The following is an 8,186-nucleotide window of genomic DNA, read 5'->3' on the forward strand; positions in this document are numbered from 1 at the left end:
CCCAACACAGACTAATTATGCAATGTCCTTTTATACCATTATTCCAAAATACCATTTTAGATAGCATGCGCACACCTACTGACTGGTTCTTTGCTGTAGTATACACCTTCCCTCCTAAAACTCGAGTACGTAATCCTTCCCTTTAGAAAGACCTGCTTCAGCCTTCCAGAGAAACTAACCAAAAATCTTCTGGAGTTTCAGATTAACATATAATGTTAAGACAGGAAAAAATTTAACTGAGCAAATCCTAGAATATTACCAATGCCAGAGCAATGTATGTACTACTCTGCAGTAGGTTCTGTATCTATCTACCTTGTCTTGTGTCTTTTCATTATACATCCGTCAGTCTCTTCCACCCTTCCCCCACTGTCTTAATTTCACATATCAAGACCTGAATTTTGACACCCGTGCAATCCTTTGAACTTCACGCATTGCTTTTCATTTCAGTCTTTTTCCAGATCTCTTCATTCCCCCATTTCCCCTTTGTGTCTTCTAGTGTCCCTTCCAGTTTCTCCTCATTAGTTTTCTACAAATTAGAAATTAAATTTAATTCAATAAAGGACACATGCAATGCACATTCAGAAGTCCAAATGAAGTCACTTTCACAAAACTTAAAAGGCTTAAGTCTTTTGGCAAATAGTGATAGATTCAAGTAGTCTTAAAATTAAGCCTCTTGCTTAGACACTTTGCTGAGTTACAGTCCCAAATTCCACAATACCTCACCCTATTTTTCTTTCACCAATGTCTCCATTTTTAGATACAATTCTTTGCAGAGGGATTCAGGATGAACAGCATCTGAGTCAGTGAAGTTTTGCCATGACCAGTCATGCTACCAACCACACCAAAATTCAATTTGCAATCCACTACATGAGTTTCTAGACTGCTGAGTGCAGCGGTCAGAATTCTGAATATTTCAACAAAATTAATTTCAACAGTATAAACTGTGTCTCCTAATGAATTGGGCAAGAAAAAACCCTGTCCCTCTGAGAAATAAGGAAAGGGTCACAGCTCTGCCTTCAAGGTGGCAACACTGTTAGTGAAATGAACTTCCAAAGTTAGATGTACCTCTACATTCACTGCAACTCTCAAGCAGTCAGACTCAGTAAATAGGTCAGGGACAAAGAGTAATAGCCTATGTTAATTGTAGTGAAGACATAGTCTTGAAAGTTTTGATACTTCACAGTGCTGAATAATCTTCTCTAATTCCCCTTCAGGCGTCTTGCTCCCTTTATCAAACAGCCTTTCTGCAGGCTGAATCTGGCTAACACTGTTATCAAGCTCACCATGCACATACTCCTTTCTGGGATTCCCCTCAGCTTTTAATTCCCAGATCATTTTCACTGATCTCCCACAGCTCTAAGCTTCAGTGAGTATTGCAGCAGAAAAGCTACAGACAATGCCATAAGAAAAGAAAGAAGAGAGATACTAAACCTGTGGGTAATTCTTATTCTAATAAAGTCAATCATAGCTTTTAAAAAAAGGAATAGCGAAGAGAGAATGACTCTTTCTTCAGAATGAAGTGTTCTATCAGGCCTCATTATTTGGCTCATTCTAACATTTCCTGAACCCCAGAATGCATGAGATGACTCCAAATATTCAGTTTCTTTCAGAGTTTGAGGGCAACTTCCCCTCTCCCTTCAAGAAAGTGAATAATTATTTTTCAGAAACAACATGTTTGGGAGTATCTGAAGTTTCTAATCATTGTGTCTTGACACTGTTGCATCTAAGATTAGCCTGAGATTTTCTGTGGCCTTACCATTCCTGAAAAGACATTACTACTTCCAAATAACTGAAATTAGTTTCCTTATGAATAACTATTTTCAGAGCTTGCTGCCTCATATAGCTACGGTATATAAGTAGTATTACTTATAGCAGCTGCCAATGGAACATAGAGAGAAACTTTTTACAGGCATCCTAAGGCAGAAACTAGATGAAGGGAATTACAAGTACGAAGAAACTTTTGCATTAGGGCAAAGGCCACATGGGTAGGTCCAGTGTGGGAAATCAGCAGCACTATGAAAATCTACCTTTGAGATGTAAAATATATTATTAGTCATGTACCTTTTGAAAAAGTCTATAATAATGTCTTCTGGGTTAAGTTTCAAAGCTTTCACTAAGCATATAAAATCACACTTAATCAATTCCATATATTGGCACCATCATTACCTACGTACACATGACTGTCAGTGGTCATTTCAGTTTTGAAACTGCTTTAATGACATTGTCATGTAATTTGAATAAAGATTACATTGACTACATCTGCAATTTTAACTTTAAATTAACAAAGTTTTTGCCTGAGAACAAATAGTGCAATATGCTAAATGTCTAATTTTTAATGACACACTGAGTAATTCCACTCCTGCTGTTAACTGAGTAATTTGTGTGACTGAGTTAAATTGTCACCATCTGGGACTGGGTTAAATTCTTTCAACAGTGAACATTTGACCTCACATTTTTCACAGTCAAAACTTTAGACATTAACGTCAAGAATACAGTTAAAGCATACATAGCGAGAACATCTACCCTCAGATAACCTCAAACTTATATACATTACTGAAGATATCTTACTAAAGACGAGCTCAGTGGCTTATTTATGCATCACATGTATTCTGTCTAAAGTGGGAACTTATGATCAAAACCAGATTTATTACATAAAAAAACAGGACAATTCACTGCCTCAGGAAATAAAACTAAACCATATGATCAGTGCTGCGGTTTTGAAAACAGGCCTGAGAGAGTTCAGAAGTTTGAATTAATTTTTTTAATTTCCTTAAGATTCCCTTGCAAACTCGGAAATTTTAACTTTGAACACTGAAGAAAATGAAGTTACGTTATTAGTTCTGTCTAATCTATCTTTATTTATCAAGTCCAAATCTCCACCAATCCTTACCTTGAAGCAATGGCCAAGGCTGTATGCACAGAGCTGCTCTTGCTGCTCTTCTATTTCCTCTTAATTCCTAACTGACCCCTGGAATAATTCTAGATCAATGCCTTCAGCTGGTAACGGGACATGAGTTCCAGTGTAAAGAAAGGTCAAGATGCCCTTCATCAGCTCTCTAGAGACCTAAGTAGGACAGATGCCAGAGTGGCATAGGTGAATCTCACAGGGAATCTTCCCAGGAAGACCCTCTCCAGGAAGGTTGAAGGTCTAGGGAAAGCCTTCCACAGTTCTTCATATTAATTTCAGAGTACCTTTACATTGTTGGAAAGATGGAAGTAGCCTTTAACATAGGGGAGAATCTTATGCAGGGTAACTGAGCATGGTTCTTACCAGGAGAAAAAAGGCACTGTGCCTCAATACAAGTCTGAGGCTAAATGGTGCCTTTCAGTGGAGCCTTTTCCTGGCTGCCTGCTTGAAGTGCATATTACAAGAAAGGATGGCAAAGTCATGGATCTACTCTCCTCCTGCCACTCCTAGTCCATGTAATATGGAACGGTTTCTTGTTCTCCAAAACATTTGGTCTTTTCTAACCTTTGCATGCAATGTTCCCCCAGTGCTTCTTCCCTTCTTTTTCCAGCCCATCCCCTTTCTTTTATGTCTGCTTAAGGAAATGCTTCAAGCAATCTGTCCAGGGAGCCTAGCAACTAGAAAATACTGTAGTAAGATTTTTATATTGCAATGAATAGCACAAACTTCGGCAGTTTCTCAGCAAAACTTCCAACAAACTTAATACATTGATTTTTATGGTCAGTGAAAAAACATTCATCTCCAGGCGGTTTAACCTCTCTCTCTCTCACACATACATAGATATACACACATACACAGGCAAAAAGGGGGAAAGTGACCAAAGAATAATATCTCTGTGAAAAGTGCTATGCATAACAGGCTGTGGTTTCCCTTTGAGAACAAAGGTGACAATTATATCAAACACACACCATTATTATTTCAGTATCTCCAGGATTTTCTGTGAAACAGTACCATCTCAAGCACATCAGAGAATGGAAATGGGTTGAAGGTTATGAAACACATGTAATCGGAACCGTGAAGATCTCAGTGTTAATAAAATCTTTGGTAACAAGTATGTTAGGGAAGGAGCACACCTGATACCTTGACCAAAAATGCCTTGTCAAACAAAAAAGGGTCCTTTTAGGCAGCTCAAACCCAAATTCAAGTATTATGGCTTTAACAACATCATGTTGATTAACAACATCAACAGAAAATCCTTTTCAATACCATTGCAGCTTTAAGCTTGTGTTAATTTAAAGCAGGATAATTTCTAAAGAACTTGATAGAAATGGTGTACAAAACCATAACAAATTACAGCACCTAATACAGCTTGTGGGACACCTCTGTTTTTCTTGATGGTTAGTACCGAGGCATTAAAAATCTTGTAATCATAAGTCTATGTGTTTTGGCTAAAGCACAGATGATCAAATTAGATTTTAAATAAGAAAAAAAAATCCTTGGTGTGCCTTGAAAGTGACTTATGAGTGTTTCAAGCAGTGAGGCATTATATGGGTATAAGTTACAGAATGTCTGCTTTAAACATTCCTGCACAACTGAGCTCTAAAAATAATAATTTGCTGTGACATCTAGACTGAGGAGAAGACAAGACCTTCCATTTGCTGGAAGGATGAGTAATCTATACTAGCAGGCCAAGAGAAGACTGAATCTGAACTGACTTTCTCTTTTACTTTCTCTTTTAGAAGGAAAAAATAAAAAGAACAAATCAATAGAGCATCATGAAAAAAAATCTAAAATATATGTGTATCATACACAGATAATTAATATTCTGCAATGATTTAGCGTACTTTAATTATCACTTTCATTATGTGAATTTAAACACTATCATGCCTACACAAGATAAAAAAAAGCATCCATTGTTCTTACTGGTCTTATGAAGTTCACTACTAGCTACTGAAGGGACAGGCATACTAGAGTCATGCCTTATAGACATGCCTGATGTTTGTAGTGATAAAGCCTTTTATCTGTCACTTGTTGCAGATAAAGAACAGTACAGATTGTGAATGGGTTATAAAGCAATGGACCTGGCTTCAGATCACATACCACTAAGTTGTGTTTTTCATCTGAAAGAAAAACTTCTCTCCTTCTTATTTAGAGATCCTATTTCAAGAAATTTACCTTTTTTTTTCTTTTAATATGACGTGTTTGGTGGTAACAAATGAGGGCAGAATTACAGAAATACTGCATTTTTAATAAATATTATTATAAAATACCTTCCCTTGTTTTGTCTGCACAAAACCTTATATTCCATGTAATAGGAAATATGCCAGACATATCTTCAGATACACATTTACCAAATTCTTCTGTTTGATAACTGTCATGAAATATATGTTTTATTCTTACTTTGGTTTGGCAATTGCAAATGCAATTACGCTCTTGCAAAGTGGGATATAGCCTTGCTACTAGTTAACATTTCCTCTTGTCTGTCAATTCCACAAGTATAGGTTTGAGCAAGGAATATTTTGTGATATGTTGACACTGTTTAATATTTCGATAAACTGTTCTAATAATCAGCCTGAAGGTCAAAGGCATGCAAGGCATTCTGTCATGTGCACTAAGCTACCGGTCTTGGCTTGAGACATAATCTGTTCCCACATCTTCCTCTAGGTCTTCATCTCAGTTAGCCCAGAGGAAACAGCTGCTAAATCTGCATTTTTTTTCTGTTCATTTTATATTCTGACTGATATCTCAAGGTGTCACTTCTTCCTTCAACCAAATCTTCAGAAAAGCTGGTCCCATTGTAAAACAGAAAATTTAAATTGTAAAAGCTGCCCCTGGAAATGCTATGTGTCCTCAAAGCATCCTCATGCAGTTAAACAGGTGCAGACAAAATAAAGTTGTCATTGCCACAGTGAAAGAAATTCCTCTGTGGTGAGAATGAGAATGGTCCTTTCATGTATCTATTTAAAGTAGACCCACTCTTGAATATTCAAATAAGTGAGATTATAATCAGAGCTTGCTTTCTCCTTTCTTTTGACTAATACAAGCTCTAGTTGAAGAAAAAAAAAAAAACAAACAACCCACATGTGGAGTTTTCTCTGAGCTGCCCTCAAAGATAGAAGGGAAAATGAATTTTGGAGGTTTCTTCCTTTCTGCTTCGTGGGAATTCATACACTAAGCAACCATTTCTTCAGGTCTGGTAAGTGATTCCCTGGAAATTGAGGTCCCCTCTTTTCAGTGCTCAAACCTAAGTTTGTTAGCCTGACTCAGGCTCTTTTTTAGGAAGAGTCGGACATAGTTACCCTAGTTATATCATCCTAAAGACAGACTTTTGCTCTTCCAGAGGAACAAAGAAACACAAAGAAAACTGTATTGTCAGAGTAAATGTCCAGTACCCTGTCCTTGAAAGTCACCAAGATACAGATGCTTCCAAGGGATGCAGAAAAGTCTAAGAAGCAGGGCAAATATAAGGTGACGTGTAGGCACTTTGAAATTGGTATGAAATGCCTTGGTAAAACTTTGCAGAAAGCTTTACCCAGTGCTCCTGAACACAATCCTCTAATCAACATAGAAGTCTACATGGTTTGAGTCAGTGAAATAAGGGTGAACGAAACTGAGAAGAGGTTGTGCTGCACTGAGTATTCTTTGCCATCCTAGCCTTTTGACATGTAACACTGCACAGGATCAAAAGAAAGGAGTCTAGCCTATCATCTTCTCTTCTCCTCTTGTTATGGGCAACTATGAATAGACAAGGGCATCGTCTATTCATTCCTATGATATACTGCACTATGTATTCTCCCACGAAGAACTCAAGAAAGACTAGGTCTCTTCCCTGTAAGGCATTTTCCCTTTTTTCTCCAATGAACAGAAATAATAATTTCAAAAAACAGTTTCAAGTTTGCCTCACAGCTATCCTCCAATTTGGGAAATCAAATTCTACCAATGTGGATACACTGCAGGACCGTGCAAGTGAGAAAGGGTTCATTTTCTGAAAGATAAACACTTTTGGGACTGGAACTGCAAAGTTCTTTATATCACTTTAATTTCTGCTTATTAAATATAATAAAAAGCCTCTAAATACTATTGCAACTATATTAATTGGATAGCTAAGTAGAAGATACCTTAAGAAATGCCTTTAGAAATTTTCTTCATCAAGAAGCATGCACTTCATAGGTCTCCATATCATGGGGATAAGGCTGCCTATACCAGTATGCTGACAGTAGAATGGGTACCTACTGTTAACACAAAGTCTATTCACGGGTCTCATGTGATCAATGATATTCATGTTTCATTGGCAAGTTTTGTCACCAGAGGTGGCCAAGCAAATGAAAGATTTTAGAAGGTTTAATAGGGTTTTTATGTCATGCAGTGCAAACAGAAATAATACTAATAGAGTTTTCAAAGCAAATATATGAGCTGGTTTTTGTTTGGTTGGTGCCAACTTCTAGTCAACCTAGAAGCCAACAGTAGATTTTTATGATTTCTCCTTTTATTCTTTATGATACTGTACCTATGAAACTTTTTTGAGCACTGAATTTAATGGTATTCATTTTCTATGGAGTGTTGTGATGATTTACACCAGCATACATACGGTACTTCCTGCATTCCCTAACGAATGCTGTGCCACTGATTGCATGGGCTTGGCACAGTTCGTCCACGTGTTGAGCAGTCACAACTACGGGTGCTGCCAGTGACAGCCGTGGCTGCTCAAAACGTCTTAACAGCCATAGCAACAAATGCAGATACATCTTGTTCTTAGCAAAATACGCAACTAACACTTCTGACATGTTCAGTGGTTAACAAAGTGAGTACAGCAGCAAACTGAAACCCTAGTTAAGGGTTTTATCTTTAAAACACCTTTATCTTTAAATCATCTTTAACTTAGTCTCATTTTGGCTTTCTGAAGAATAAGAAAAAGAGCAGTTTCTTATTTACTTCACAGGAATGTTAAAAATACTTTTTGTTCACATATGCCTAGGGCTGCCAGAAATGAAGATGCTACCTTAAGCTATCTACACTTTCTTTATTGAAAAATTGACTATAGCTACTTTCCACTTAGCACAAGAATTACCAAAGAGATATCTCATTCTGAACAGCATGTTTGCAAGCACTTATATTCTTCAAGCTTCCTGAAATATGGGAGAAAACTTCACAATTCTGAGTTTGTGTTCAAAAGAACTCTTGACACTAAAAGTAAACTGTGCTTCAATTTTGCAGTCCAGCAAAGCAAGAAAGACAAAGGAAATATTTTATGAATGCATCCTTGTCCAGTCCTACTAGA

At 37.2% G+C, this 8,186-nt stretch overlaps 1 protein-coding gene across 1 annotated transcript in view; it reads right to left on the bottom strand.

Annotated features, from left to right (window-relative positions):
• Positions 1 to 8,186, bottom strand: part of LOC104621547 (type II inositol 3,4-bisphosphate 4-phosphatase-like) — a gene marked incomplete at both ends in the record, with an annotated part of 67,401 nt that overhangs the window by 23,731 nt on the left and 35,484 nt on the right. The gene's annotated exons all lie outside the window — the stretch shown is intronic.

The sequence above is a fragment of the Phaethon lepturus genome, unplaced genomic scaffold, assembly GCF_000687285.1.
Source record: "Phaethon lepturus isolate BGI_N335 unplaced genomic scaffold, ASM68728v1 scaffold6595, whole genome shotgun sequence".
In the NCBI taxonomy this organism is placed as follows: Eukaryota; Metazoa; Chordata; class Aves; order Phaethontiformes; family Phaethontidae; genus Phaethon; species Phaethon lepturus.